Here is a 16,803-nt window from a genome sequence, read left to right as displayed (position 1 = left end):
CCATGGAGTCTAGGGTACATAAGGAATTGAAAGCAAGTGCCACGGCTGACTGAGTATAAGGCAAGTTTATTTCAATATGAAGTCTAAGTTACAAGCGAATAGGAGGCTTCCTAAGCCTATTCTAACAGCAAGTCCCATCTGTTGGCAGAAGACATTCTACATTTAACCATGGAATCTAGGTTATGTAAGGAATTGAAATCAAGCCCCGCCTGTTAACAGAGTACGTCCTAAACTTACTTCAGCATGGAAAGTGTGCTATTGAAAAAATCATTTCAACATGGACTCTGTGTTACACCAGGAACTGAAAACACGACCTGCATGTTGACAGCGAACATCTTCAACTTATTTCAATGCGGCGTCTTTGTTACACGAGGAATTGAATGGAAGCACTGCCTACTGAGAGACTAAGTGTTCAACTTATTTTGCCAAACAGTCTATGTTACTTAATAGATTGAGAGGAAGGCAAATACATCCTAACTTTATTTTATGATTAAAAAAGTAGAAAGACCCAACTGTTGGCCGAGTAGTATGTTCTAAACTTATTTTAGCAAGGTCTATTACATATGGACTTGAAAAGCATGTCCCATCTGATGACAGTACGTCCTACACTATTTCAACATGAAGTCTCTGTAACATAAGTAACTGAAAACAAGCCAAGTGGGTCCTAAACTTGTTTTAACATTAGGTATGTTACTAAGAGAAATATAAGCAAATCCCACACACTGACAATGCCCCTCCTAAACTTTTCAGCAGGGAGCCTATTGTACTTCAAACAAACGAATTAAAAACAACTACCATCTACTAACAGAGTACGTCCTTATTTTGGCGAACGCCTAAAATTTGCTGCAATCAGTTATTTTTCTTCAGTTAGAAAGATGGAAAAATACAAAAGCATACGAAAATCTCCTTACTAAAACTTGTCTAGTCATTAAATTTACAAAGAAATTAAGAAAACATTAGCTTTTCTTGTTATGGCAATGAAAATCATTGGGGATTAACGGAGTCTCGATTACCAAACTTTTCTTTTTCTTTCCTTTTTTGACTTTTTGTCATCTTTATTAACACTTTATTATTTTTTAGCGTCTGTGATAAACAAGAATGGAGACTAACAAACAACGAGAAAGAATGCATTTATCTAGGAAATATGGATTTTTGCTAAGACTAGACTACGACTTCCTCTACTTTATCTCCATTGAACACAATTACTCGTATCCTTACTGAAGGAATATAAGAAATTTATGCCATACAGGTCGGCGGTGGGGGTCGGGGACATTCAGCAACTGGAAGATCATTTATTAGAGCCCCTAACTGTAGTTATAAAAAACAGCTTATTTTCAAAAGAAAAACCATTGCCTTTGAAAATGAAAATAATATTTTACTTTGAAGCCACATGCGTAATCAATTTCTTTGTGTGAATTATCTGCTGTTCCTGAATGGAAATATTATTCACTGTTGATTCATCTTTGAGCCTTTGTTTTTTCTATCCTCTGGTTTCCACATACGGCCATTATATCCTGACGGTTACTTTGTAGACTAACAGACCTCTTATTATTGTTCAATATAGGGATTTGATCATAATACTGACAATAACAAAGGCTTATACAAGCAACAAATTCTAAATTGTATCACTGAGTACTCCACCAGAATATACCACAAACAACCTCAGCAATATTATTAACAACAACAATATAAAAATCGAATGTACAAGCCGCATTTTCAAACTGGTATCACACAGTAGTAGTCCACCTGAACATGACTATCATTTACGACAAAACAAAGTGGCCACCCGAAATATGCAGCTGAAAACAATAACCTTTTGTTACGCCGGTAATAAAAACAACAGAACATTATTTAGCACCACAATTCACGACCCATAACGTGGATGAAATAGAGTATTGCTGAAAAGTAGCTTCGCAATCGACAGCTATAAATTTAAGAGGCTGTTATGAAAAATAAATACTATTGTATTCCTGGTTGTTATGAAGAATCGTTAGTGTATTCCTGGTAATCGTCATTCATTCATCTAGTCACTTCCTAGACGCAAAATGATCGTTTTTCTAACATTTACCTGTTAATCTCCCCTTCACTAAATCCGATCACCATTATGCAAACCCTAATCCAGAGATAAAGTCAAGGGTTTATTACTGAAATTTCTCGATATAATGTGGTTTGGATCCCACAATAAGCAGCAGGTCACGCTACTAGGTATCCAATTGGTTCCAAGCCACGTGAAAATATCTAATCCTTCTGGCCAGCTCTCCTTGTTTGTTTGTTTGTATGGTGTTTTTATGTAGCATGGACCCAGTGGTTATTCAGCAACGGGACCAATGGCTTTACGTGACTTCCAAACCACGTCGAGACTGAACTTCTATCACCCGAAATACACATCTCTCACCCCTCAGTTGAATGCCCGAGAATCGAACTCTCGGGCACCGAGGTGGCACGCCAACACCATACCGACTACACCACTGAGGCGCTCAGCTCTTCTTGTTAACCAGCTCAGTGGTCTGGGTAAACTAATGTATACTTAACTTTCTACTTAAAAGAGAGAGAGACCGAGAATTTTACTGAAACTTGCAATCTATTTCAGCCTTTCGTAGGACAGCCATGGGTTGAAACAAAAAGAAATGGATAAGCATTTTAAAATGCTCTGTGGCAATAACACTTCTGATTCGGCAGCAATGAACTATTGTACATACATTCCTCTCAGGGCAAATTATGTGTGATTTGGCATTCATAGTTCACAAAGAATACATAAACAGATAATCTTATCTCCACAGCAAACTGGGATCTTGAGCATACTGAGTTTTTATACCAAACTACTAGTTAAATCCATTCACTCATATATTTGCCAACACATGTGTGTTGGCTTCATTCAGAACAATATTCCTGTACTGGGCGCTTAAGCACTAATCGATCAGGTACTGGATATTCCAACACTGGGAGTTTGGATTCAGAGTACTCGAAAACTGGGCACCTATACACTGAACGCTCAGACAATACTGAGCCTTGGACATTACTGGGCACTCAAGACACTCATGGACGCTCAGACACTAATGGGCGCTTAGATAACAGACTCTTTATACGGTGGTCGCTCGGACACAGCATAGACATGCTTAGCTTGACCAGATCTCCAAAAACTACATGACAGACAAGGACTGAAATCCTTCTCTATGGCGCACTTGCGCACAGGAGGCGAGTCATTATCTAACAAGGTGCCATGCCTTTTCAATGGCCTGGGGGCATTCTAAAACCCCAGACTACACCCTATCGTCTAACGAGAGTCAGAATCACTGGAATATAACGTATGTACATCCAACAGGATGCCTTTCCAGTGGCAGTCCCCAGAGTCCCGGAAACGTACAACGGGCTTGTCTGAGGAGACAACTACCTGCGGGCAAGCCCCACCAACCTCCCTTGGACTGCCAGTTTGCTTTCTCCCAAGTAAGCGAAGGGAGCTTAGCGGGGACCTTGGTCTAGGAGCATCAGTGGGTGGGGTAGCCACCTCCTCTAAAGACACTGCACTTCCACCAACATTACTAAAAATTGTCCATCAGGACCCTTATTGAATCCCCAATTTGGGAAATGGTATTCGCTAACAACTCAATTTCTTGTCAACCCAAGCCTTGAGGCTGGCAATGGCACTGGGTTCAGAAATGAGAGCCAGAGAGCAGAGTAGAAGGAAAAGTCGGTCTTGAGATAGGGGAGAAAGCAGTATAACAGGTGTTGACGGGAAAGGTAAATCAGCAATATCCGTAGGAGTAATGGGTTGACTACGAACAGCCCTAGCTTCAGCTCTAGCAGCCGTCTGTCTGTCATGTTGTAGTTCCTCTAAATGTAAACTAAACACTTCCCATTTCCCTAAATCTCAGTTCTTACATTCAATGCAACTAATGTTCAGTAAACATACTTGTTCAGGACAAGATAATTATGTTTATAGGACCATGTCTATCACCCACTGAAAAAAATAATATATAATGATGTATATGTAACCCCACCCCCCCACCCACAAATACGACAGAGCTTGCAAAAATGCAAAAGAGCTTTGTCCACCATCCCATCTTCTACCATACACTAGTAAACTAATGATGTTTCCATATTAGCCAATATGTATAAAGCGATAAACAAAGTCCAATATAAAGTGATAAACAAAGTGACGTTTCATGACATTAAGTGATGTCGTGCTTTTAGGCAAATAATAGTTGCAAAAGTTCACTCTATCTCTCTACCTCTTTCACTTTGCATGTTTGTTCCTTAGTGCAGTATCATGCGTTGCCAATGCCTTTTTTCTTTTCTTGACTTACTGTAGAATACCCTCTCACTACAAGTTTTAAGTTGATTCAAAAGTATGATTATCATACATTTTATAACAGTACACAAAAAAATATTTCATCCCCACTGATACGTCTTCACTAATCACATAAACATATTTACAATTCAATGTATTTCAATAGTTTACTCACATTTTTATCTATTCACTTATTAATTTGTTCATTTTTTATTTATAAGTGATCTCTTAGAAATTTCTCAGGGTCTTCCCCAAATCCTTTCTCAGCCCCCAAACCCTTTCTCATGCTTGGGTCACATATTCACGTATCACGACGGCGTATGCCCACGTATGTAGATCGTGGGCATCATCGCGATAAAATGACCTTGAACAGCTGGTAAACAGGACACGGTCTGACGGACGTTAAGCCAGCACCGTAAATTGCACCGCAAATAATCGCGCAACGCAAGCAAGGTCGGATGCCTACCTGGAACCTACTCCGATAGTGTAACATTCTATGTACGTCAACTTCACGTCGTTACCACGCCCACCGTTGTGGGGCTGTAGGGTACAAAATGGCCGGCCTGTAAACAGAGCACACTGTAAAGTGGTGGAACATGTATGAGAGAATATAAAAATATTTCATTCTGAAAATCCGGGTTGTAAATTCACTTTGGTAGAATTCTGCATGTACTTTAAAATATTGTATATTTTAAACAAATAAAAAAAAATTAAATCAGACATTATAATACACATACGTACATACCATTGGTAGTCCCAACATCTTGGTGGAATATGTTCAATATCCACTTCTCTCAGTCCGCCAGCCCCTTGGTTACTCTTCTCGGCGGTAAAGCATCCGAAGCAGCTCCTGAGGGACGTGAACCACGTCCAGAGCTCGTTGCCAGTCACTGGTGGCCTAAGTGACTTCCCCGTGTCATCAAAGGCCTTCCACACCTTGGCTTTGTCCTTGTCGGCAGCCATCCCCTTGTTGTATATGAATTGGGCCTCTTGCTCGAGCCACTCACCCACCAGCCTCTCATTTTCGTGCAACAGGATGACACCAGTTCTTCTTGCTCCCCGGTGGCACATCGTCCTTGACGTCTTGGCTGTCCTCTGTCTCGATCAAGGGAACGTTCTGTCCGTCGTCAATGGGGGTAGCTTTGGAGAGTTTCCGTACCGCTGTCATCACTCTGTATCTCATCCAACTCTGACTCCTGTAGGTTGAAGATGACATTTCCCTCGACCTGGGTGTTTGCAGGAGTGGCTGTAGGAGTCTTCTCCAGGCCGAAAAAGGTCCCACGTGCAATGTCTGGAGCTACATCACGTGACATTTGGCGTGACCACCCACGATTTGTTTAGAACATTTCAAACTGGAGTGGGCTACAGCGCTCTAGTGGGCAGAGCTTAGCGACCGGACAACACGTCACCGTACGTCCACGATTTTATGTATGTTTTACGGAACATTTACGGTTTACTGACGTAAGCTGTTGTCAACTACCAAATTCCGCTCATGCGTGGGCGTGCGCGCATTGATACGTGAATATGTGACCTTAGCATCTTTCTCATAATGAATGTAAGCTGTTACCAAACATTTCTTTAGGCTGCAATTCATTGCCAAGATCACAAGTTATTTTTTTATCATTTTTTCATATATATACATATATATATATATATATATATATATATATATATACACTACATATATATAGCAGGTGAAAAGGCAAAACAGCTCAATTCATTGGGTTGCTTTATTGTTGCCAACGTTTCAAGACTATGGTCTCATTTTCAAGGCTATAAAAAACAAAAATACACAAATTACAAACTTGTCCAGCAAGATTACCATAAATTGTTACATACGAATAAGCATGAGAAAAAAAATTAAATATACGTATATAAAAAATATTAAAATAAAAATCAAATAACTAAAAACACACAATGTATTAAACACTAAAGTAAAAATTGTTTAAAAAATTAAAATATATAAAAACAAACCTTACAACCCGAAGTTCGCTTGCTGAAAGGCCTGCCAGAGCGAGAAGGAGTCGAGATAACCAAGGAAAGAAGATAAGAGTGGGCGGTCTACGCAATGTATAATGGAACTGCTGTATTGTTGTTATTCAATGTTGGAACGAGGTGCTTAATGGCCAAGGATTCGAGTATAGGGAGTTGGTTTTCGTTAGGGCTGGATAAAATTATCTTAAAATCATCGTAGTTGATTCTGAATTTGCATATTTGTGCATGGTTCCTTATATTTGAAAGCTCTGGACTAGAAAGCTTCATCCCTTTGCGGTAACTAATGTCTATGTGTGAGTCACATCGTACTTAGAGCAGTCGGCGAGTGCTTCCCACGTAAGTCTGTTCGTTGCACGAACAGCAAGTATACAAGTAAACTAGGCCAGACCGCATCAAAGTAGGCAATTTTTCTTTGTGTCGAAAGAATCCGCCTATGGTTTTTGGATTCATTATGATGAATTTCACGTCAACTGCTGGGAAATGTTTGTTCATTATCTTTCTCAAATGCGGTATAAATGAGATATCATAAGTGTATGGAAAGTTAACATAATATTTTAATTTAGAAGCTAGATGTACTGGAGCTGGTGGCTGGAAGATTTTCTGTAGAGCCTTTCTGACATAACTAGAGAACAGGGCAGTTGGGTAACAATTGGTCCTAAAGAATTCCTGCAAGAAATTAATTTCATTATGAAACAAGCTCCAGTTTGAAGTCAAGGCTATAGGTCTGTGAATTAGTGTTGATAATGAATTAATCTTAAAATTAAGAGAACAGGAACTATAAACATTTTGCCCCAAACCTGTAAATGTGTTCTTACGAAAAATTCCCGTTCTGAAACCATCACTCTCTCGTATGACCAAGGTATCGAGAAAATGCAATCTATTATTATTCTCTTTCTCAAATGTAAATTTTATATTATTGTGTGATGCGTTGCATATTCCAAGAAAAGGTCGCAATGATGATGGTCCCTAAAAAGTAGGAATGTGTCGTCCACATATCTACGGTAAAATAGCGGCTTAAAAGAGGCAGGACAATTGTCCAGTAGTTGCTGTTCAAACTTGAACATAAAAATATCTGCAAAGGTGCAGCTCAATGGGTTGCCCATGCCGACGCCGTCTACCTGAACATAAACTTCATCGTTAAAAACGAAGGCTGTATCCCGCACAGCCAATTCTAAAAGCTTCTTAAAAGTCGACTTTGCTAAAACCTTGGAAAACATCATCGTCATTCACAAAAATGGTTTCTAGTATAAAGTCAATGGTTTCATCAACGGGAACATTTGCAAAAAGCGATTCAACGTCAAAGCAGGCCATGACGAGGTCAGAGTCTTGGCTGAGTATACTCTGTTTGAATTCTAAAGAGTTGTTTAGTTTATATTTGTTGTTAAAGCATTGGTCTAACAAAGGAACCAGGAATTTGGCTATTTTATAATTTGGCGTTGTATAGGAGGAGAGGTATCCTAATATATATATTATATATATATATATATATCTATCATATATATATATATCTCTATATATATCTATATTATTATCAATATATCTTACATATATCTACATTATTATCTACATATTATACATATCTACATATTCTACATATCTACATATCCTACATATCTACCATATCTAGATATATATCTATATATCTATATATTCGTATATATCTATATATCGTAATTAATCTACATATCTACCATAATCTTACCATATCTACAATCACTTATCCTACAATACTACATATTTACATATCAACAATCTACCATATCTCAAATATTAATATATATAATAAATAAATATAATAATATATATAATATATATATAGATAATATGATATAAGATATACATATATCGTATTGTATATATGACATAATATATTATATATATATATATGATATAATATGTTATGGTATGTATATACATATTATATAGTATATATATGATATATATATATATATATATATTGGTGTATATGTACGAATATGTATATGTATATAATAAATATATATCTATTATATATATATATATATATACATATATGTATATATATAGAGGGTCTCTATATACATGTACTATATAGGTGTGTATATCATAGTTATTCGTCTATAATATGTCTCGTATTTGTTACTTTTATAGGTCGGTAGCGTATCATATAACTCCTATATATATCTATCTACTTATATCTATGTACGTATGTATGTCTGTTATCTGTTTAATATAGCTCTCTCTCTAATAATATATATATATCTCTACCACTATATATACACTATATATACTATATTGTGTTGTATATCTCTCTATATATACTATCATATATATATATATATATATCTATCTATATATTATACTGTATGTATATATGATAATCTATATATATCTCTATCTATATAATATCTCTATCTATCTCTATATATGTACGTATGTATTTGTATGTATATAGTGTATCTATATATATCTATATATATATATAATATATTATCTATTGTTGTGTGTATATATATATATATATATATAATATATATATTTATTCTATATTTATATACTATATCTATATTCTATAGCTACTATATTCTTAATATATAGTATCTTATATTATATATATATATATTCTATATATATATATGTGTGTGTGTGTGTGTTGTGTGTATATATATATATATATATATATATATATATATATGATATATAATTATATACGATATGTATAACTGAATCACGAAAGTTAGGAACGTGATAAATCCATAAATAAAGATATATGCCACGAAGGAAAAATAAACGGAGTAACTGCGAGACCTTTCGACGTTTCCACATCCTTTACTGAGCAGAACTGACATAAATGATGCAAAAGACAAAACAAGAGGATTCGTATAACTGACAGATAGGGATTATAAAGAGATTAGTACCTAGAATCCGACACACCTGGAAGATGAGTAACCTTCCCAGACAAGCATAAACAATGGGTGCGATTAAAAGTTTAAGATAAACATCTCAGATACAAGAACAAGACAATTAAAGAATTATAGGTGACAGCTGTTCAGAACTTTGTTAAACAAAGCCATATTCACAATACATATTCACAATACAAGTTAGACATACATTACAACGTAGATAACTCTAAGGCAACTAATTTTTATTTAAGTCAGTAATTATATCTTTGAGGTCATTCTTATATATGTTACAAATACAAGGGTCTAAGTGAAAAAGGCCACGACTAACATTGAAATTACAATGAAAAGTAAGTTGTATTAAAGCAGATTCTAAAAGATTTCGTGATAAGACATCTCTTGACCTTGCAATTACTGAACTACCAACCCAATTTATTCGGTGGTTGTTTTCACTTATATAAATGAATGAATATTGCATTAGATGTTTGCCCAATTTTTACAGAATATTTATGCTGGCTTAGCTTTACTTCTAGGCCCTTGCTAGACTGTCCAAGATAAAATGAGGGACAATCCATACATGGAATTTTATAAATTATGTTGTTGCTTTCTCTGGGGCTATTTTTTATTAACATTCCTTTTAGTGTGTTATTATAGGAAAAAAACAAGGTTGACATTAAAAGCTTTTAACAAAGATTTACTGGTTTCAAATCCGTTAAAATAAGGCAAACTGAGAATGTTCTTAAAATTTTCTTTCTGCGTGTTACTTACACTATAAAACTTTTTTGGGGCTTTATTATAACAAATATCTAATATATGTGGAAAGCATAAATCTTTCCCTATTTTTCTTATGTATTCAATTTCTTGATCCAAATATTGGGGACTGACAATGCGCAATGCTAGTAAAAACATAGAAGAAAAAATTAATATTTTTATGTTAAGATGGTGGCCTGAGAAGAAATGAACATAAGTTAAGTTGCTGGTCGGTTTCCTATAAATACTGAACTTACATTGAAATGGTTCTCTATGTATCAAAACATCTAAGAAAGGGAGGCAATTGTCTTTTTCTAATTCTAGAGTAAACTTAATCGATGGTACCTGGTTATTTAATTTAGAGAGTAAATCATTTACATCAATACCAACAGGCAGGAGAGCTAAAATATCATCAACATAACGATACCACTTTACAGGAATATAAATGATATTAGGTAAGTAGCGTTTTTCAAAAAATTCCATGTACAAGTTTGAGAGTAGTGGTGATAAAGGATTCCCCATTGCCATGCCAAATACTTGTTGTTAAAATTCACCATTGAATATAAACTTATAATCACAAATGCACAAACTCGTGAGTGAAATAATGTGACTTATAGGTAGAGGTAATTCATGCTGAGTTAGTTCATTACTAAGATAGTCTAAAATAGAGTATATAGGGACTTCAGTAAAAAGAGAACATACATCAAAACTAACAAATCTGTCAGTAGGGCAAAGAGTAATTTTGTTTAATTTATCAACTAAATCTAGAGAATTATATACATGAGAATCGGAGATGGTTCCAAGTAACGGGGACAAGATCTTTGTAATATATTTCGAAAGTTTATATGAAATTGAACCAACAGTACTGATAATAGGCCGCATAGGGTTATTTTCTTTGTGCGTTTTGACTAATCTGTACAAGTAAGGTAGCGAAGGAGATTTGACCGACAATTTGCCTAGTAGTTATGTTTTATCTATAAGGATATTTGTCACTATGCTATTGAAGTTTTTTATGACTAGATCAAGGGGATTTTTTGTTAGTTTTTTTATAAGTCACATCATCATCCAGTGGGGCTTGCATACGTGATATGTAGTCAGCTTTATCTAAAATTACTATACTATTTGATTTATCAGCTTTTGTAATGTGGATAGTAACAAAAAATCCCCTTGATCTAGTCGTAAAAAAATTCAATAGCACAGTGAAAAATATCCTTAAAGATATCCTTAAAGATAAAACAGAACTACAAGTAAACCTAACACGGGTAAACCTACATACTGCAAGTGTAGGAAAACCCCAGAAGAAATTTAGCAAAGCATGCTGTAGCCTAGATGTGGTAAAGATTATTATTGCAATGATTGGGACTAGGGTCCTGTGTCAGGTAGGAACGTAGCAAACATGATGCCTAACTGTGTGATACAACCTTCAGACAAGGTACTCAAGATATACATTAGCACAAACATAGAAATTATAGGTTCATCACAACTTAAGTACAGTATAGTGATGGTGAATTAGGCAAGTTACCATTGACAGTAGTCAAAGGTAAGGGAAAAACCTTTTGGGCCTAAATGGGTTAAGGTAAATGAAATTTCAATAACCTAACCTAACCTATCCTCATTGCATTACTAGGTTTCAGTGCTCATATATGCACATAAAAATATCAAAGACCATCTTCTTCTTCCACAGGTAAAACTTGAGTACAGATTAATGAAATACCATACTATAAGCCGCAATGCCCTACCTACAGTTAAGGTTAACTACACAGTATACATGCATTTTTCCTTTCACTGAAGTACGTCACTCAAGAGATTTCAAGAGGTTCATGATACGAATATCATTAAGCAGATATCCAATGACTCCAGAGAGCTGATACTGCTGAATGTATTTCTAAAAACTAGTTATTTCATTTTTGGCAATAATTTTAGATGGTCAATCATTCAAACACTTACCTGTGTTGAAATTCATATTTAAAAAGCTGTAGGTAATGACTGAATAAATTTGATTATTCATCAGAGCTGGTAATATTGTGCTTGTTATATAGTTGTTCCCCTGAAAGTTACTGGACCATCAGGAGTGTTTACCCAAACAGGTCTGCCCACTATCAGAACAAAAAACTCAAATTTTCTTATGTAAATTAATAAAATATAAATCATTACTACCCAATGACAAAATAGTGATAATGATGGTAGCTGAAACTCACTTAAAACCATATTTTCATTATGAAGGCTGAAATATTGTTGATTAAACTTTTATCATTAGTGAAGCTGCAACAAGTGCATTTGATTTTATGTTTAAAAGGTACAGTCTAAACTCAAATAAGTTGTACAAATTCTCACTAAAAGCATAAAAGCGGATGTTCTGCACTGCCCACTGAAGAAAGTAATTATAGGCTTAGAAAACAAATGTTTCACCTTGAGGACAATGGTTTATCTGCAAATTCATTGTACATATTCCTACAATCGCGTTGTTCTTACTCTATCATTGGGAAAACAGTGTCCTAATTTGCCAGCATACCACAACTGTCTATAGCGTATCCCCACGCATTTCAGAGTAACAAACCCCTTTTTTCGTGTATGTTTCAGTAAATTTGTTAACGTGTATTGGGAAAAATTGGCTTGGCCAGAAAGTTATAAATAAAACCGTATCAGGACAATTAAGCCCCCGTGGACTATTAACCCCCCGAGGACTATTACCTCCCCGAGGACAATTACCCCCGAGGAATATTACCCCAGAGGACAATTACCCCCTAGGATAACTAACCCCCCCCCCTGAACAACTCATTTTATAAATGGTTAAGCATAATTTAAATGAAACTGATAAAATATAGTTTAAAGTATTTTTAATGTATACAAATACATTTACATACAAAATTCTTACAAGAAAGTTGAAAAAGTCATAAAACCATTAAAACAACAACTTGAAAAAGTCATAAAAACATTAAAACAAAAAGTAAAAAGAAATAGTTTAAAAATGCAGATTATATGCAATAGTTCGTAAATATTGTACCACATCTCTATTTTTATAAGTTTTAGTGACTGAAATAATGCGGTTTGCAATATCTAAATATTTCTTTCGAGATGGCTGTCCAGGAAAACCTGCAAAAGATTGAACCATGTGTATTTTTAGTAATAAATGTTCTCTTTTAATACATGTTAAAAACTTCCAAATATTTGGATGACAACAACCAACATTCGCTAAGAAACTCCAGTGCTACCCTTCTACTGCATTATTTGTTCTAGGAAGTTCATCTGCCGTTCTGTTGTACATACTCCACAACTCTATTTCAAACAATGGTTCGCGCCTTCTTCCTCTTCAACATGGACGTCCTAATTACGTGTCTTCAAAGCAGTCTTGCAATGGATATGTTTCGGGGGGAGGAATTCACACAGAGTTTTGAATGATTTTTCGACAGCACAGGCCGGTACCAAAGCTAAAGCTGCTATATTTTCATTGCGATGGAAAACTCTTTATCCTCTAGGTATCGCTGCTGAAATCCGTAAGATTGAACTTTTCTATACACGCTTTGGCAAAGGTGAAAAAAGCACCCCTTTATTTCGGATTGTGGGAATGCCAGTTGTAAGCTATATTAATCATACCCTTTTCAAAGTCGATCATGATAGTCTTTGGGGCTAAATCATGTTTCAGTAGTTTTAACTGCTACAGTAGGTTTCAGTAAGCTGTTTGGCTTTTATCTGGTAAAAGAGCATATATTAAGGGAACTGAACGATTATTTATCAAAGCATGAATCGTGTATAATTGTAAAAATATCCGAGGCACTGTTTTGAATGTTCCATCTACCGACCAATGTGACGCTTGACATAGGTAATCCAAGTTTTTCTATGTTCCGAAGATCAAAATTCGTTTCTCAACGTGCCCAGAGTCGAAAAGCAGAAAATCTTGACCATCTTGTGTTTTGGTATGCTCATCTGTTAAAACAAGGTCTTGGGCATTTAAAGGCAATGGCCGTGAACCAGATAAACGTTGTCGATGGCGTCTAATATTACGTCTTAAATGATGAATTGGTGGTAGGTTTACTCCCGTTTCTTCATCAATGGTTCCACAAGCCTCAGAAAGTATTGACTCTTTGGATAGTTTTCGCAGCTTCAATTTACGCTTTAGATGGCGCATGGGTGTGATTATGAAGAGTACCATAACTTCCCTTCGTTGAATATGAACTTTTGCCTTAGCTTTGCAAATGACTTTGTTTCTTCTTTCTTCACACTCAAAAGACACAACAACATTTGCCAAGTCTTTCTGTTTAACATACATATATCCATCAAGCACTAATCTCTTTAGCTCTAGAACTTCTGATAAATTCCATGTTGCTTAGGGGATCTTGGTTGTTTCACTAAATGTCAAGAAAAGAAATACATGCCAAGTACATAAATAAACAAATTTTTCTTGAAATCATTTAAGAAAATTTTAGTTTATAAACAATTACAGAAACTATTTAATAGTACTTAAGAGCAATTTAGAGAGAAAAGACATTTTAAGGAAAAATGTTTTTGTATACAATGAGAGTAACGTCACTAAGTAATTCTAGTCTGTAAACCATTGTTAACCATTTGGGGGGGGGGGGGGGTTTGTTGTCCTAGGGGGTAATTGTCCACGGGGGCTAACTGTCCTAGACCCAAATAAAACAATGAAGTTCCCTCAGTTCTTTGATGTAAATAATTTTGAGAACGAAATTCATTTTGTACCATTCAGCCCTTTGAAAAATTTCATGATATAAATGTTTACTCTTTAAACATTCATATGAACTGTCATTAAAAGCATTATCTCCCTACATCTCTCAGAAACAAAATGTTCATTTAGGTTGACAAATATTCAATGAGTCTCATTCAAGCTTTACTAACTCTTGGAAAAAATTACTGTGCCTTTTTATTCAGGATGCATTAAGTCAAAATGGACAGTCATAAAAGTCAGAGTTTAAAAATAATAAATATAATACTCAATAAGTAATGGAGGTTATAGTACAGAAAAAAACATAGCTAAATTAATAATATGGGTTTCTACTAACGTTTTATTGAATAAATAATGTTCCCAAGAAAATAACCCAACAAAATCTTGACTAATGAGAAAGTTAGAAAATTGAACCACCAAATAATGGCTGGATGTAAGAGATAATTATTTCATTCGCATATAGTAGAATGAACCATGGTATTTTGTGATGTAAACCAATGTACTGCCGTCTTGCAATTTTACTATTAATGTATATTTTTTTCATAAAGATAAACATGTTTGTTCTTTAGTAAACACTGTATTGTAACTAAATAAATTGCTTTGGTTCTGTATTTTATATTAATCTCATAACTTGTGTTTCGAGTAAGTATTATTTGATGTACACTTATTAGTGTGGACGAGAAAAATAAGTTAATTAATGACTAGCAGACCAAAAACTGTCAATTTTTGTGAGGTTTTGTTTATATTTCTTTCGTCTGGTAGCGTAGTCAGTGCTACCAGCTCAGATCATTCTTGCTTACGTCACAAAACATCGAACAGGCCTTCTCTCTCGGTGGCCTCGGTTAGGCCCAATCAAAGTAATGAGGCCTGGTAAACAAAAAACATAATGCAAAGTTTAGCTTAAAGGAATGGTGTAACGTACCAGTATTACTTTTAGGTGTAACGTACCAGTATTACTTTTAGGGCTGAACAATTATTGTCAACTCACAAGGGTAAACAAAAGATTAGTTGATGAATCAACTCAACATGTTATAATAAAACCAAAAATAACTTAGCCTGAGATTCCATTGGAGTATGTGTTCCAGTGGGAATGCACAACACTGAAGTTCAGTTAAATAACTGAAAAATAATGAACAAGCTACCGCCATCCCGATGACAGCAGGAGTAAAATGACATTTATATGATAGAATAAAATTTTACATATATAATTAGCAAGTAAATTGTACGTAGCTACAGGTTCAGTATCGGCAGCTAAAATTTGAAATAAGCAGTAGCGATTCTTCTGTTTTGGGTGTAGGACTGTACTAAGTATATAGTCTCGCCCATTTTCGGTAAGAAGAGGAACAACTCTGCCAGGTGTTTCAATTTGATTATGTCCTAAAATCCATGTGAGGGGAGGAGGGAGGGCTCCTCTTCTTGCGTTGGCAATAGCTCTTGCCACTGGTCTTGAAAAACCTCTCGCTCTGACCAACTTCTGGATAGTCTGAACGCAGTCAGACTCAGAGCAGAGAGGTTTCCGTGGTACCTCTCGAAGTGGGGCTGTCTGAGTAGATCAACTCTTCTGGCAGGGTCCTTGGGAAGTCCACTAGGAAGGACATGACCTCCGTGAACCAGTCGCTTGAAGGCCAAAACGGGGCGTTTTAACGTCATTCTCGCTCCCTGAGACGCCGCAAACTTCCTGATTACTTCTCCCAGGAGTTTGAACGGGGGAAAGGCGTAGACGTCCATCCCCATCCAATCCCATAGGATGGCATCTATTGCTATTGCTCCCGGGTCGAGAACCGGCGAGCAGTAAAGAGGAAGTCTCCACAACTCTTGGCAGACCTCTAGATGAAGAGTCCATTCTGTCGCAAGCAGTTGATGTCGACGGCTGAGAAGATCCGCCCGGACATTTTGGACTCCTGAAACGAACCTCGTCAGGATTATTATGTTCCGTGCTCTTGCCCAAAGAAGGATGTCTATTGCTATCTCGAACAAGGACCGAAAGTGTTTCCCCCCGTTTCTTGATGTATGCGAGAGCCGTGGTATTGTCCGAGTTGATCTGGACAACTCGGCCAACAACTCGTCCCTCGAAGAACTGGAGAGGCAATCTAATAGCTTCCAACTCTTTGAGGTTTATGTGCCAGGACCTCTGTTCCCCTCTCCAGAGGCCTGACACTTCCTCCTTGCCCAGTGTTGCTCCCCAGCCCGCCATGGACGCGTCTGAGAAC

The sequence above is a fragment of the Macrobrachium nipponense genome, chromosome 8, assembly GCF_015104395.2.
Source record: "Macrobrachium nipponense isolate FS-2020 chromosome 8, ASM1510439v2, whole genome shotgun sequence".
In the NCBI taxonomy this organism is placed as follows: domain Eukaryota; kingdom Metazoa; phylum Arthropoda; class Malacostraca; order Decapoda; family Palaemonidae; genus Macrobrachium; species Macrobrachium nipponense.
The sequence above is the reverse complement of the archived record's forward strand: the minus strand, read 5'-3'. Positions refer to the sequence as shown.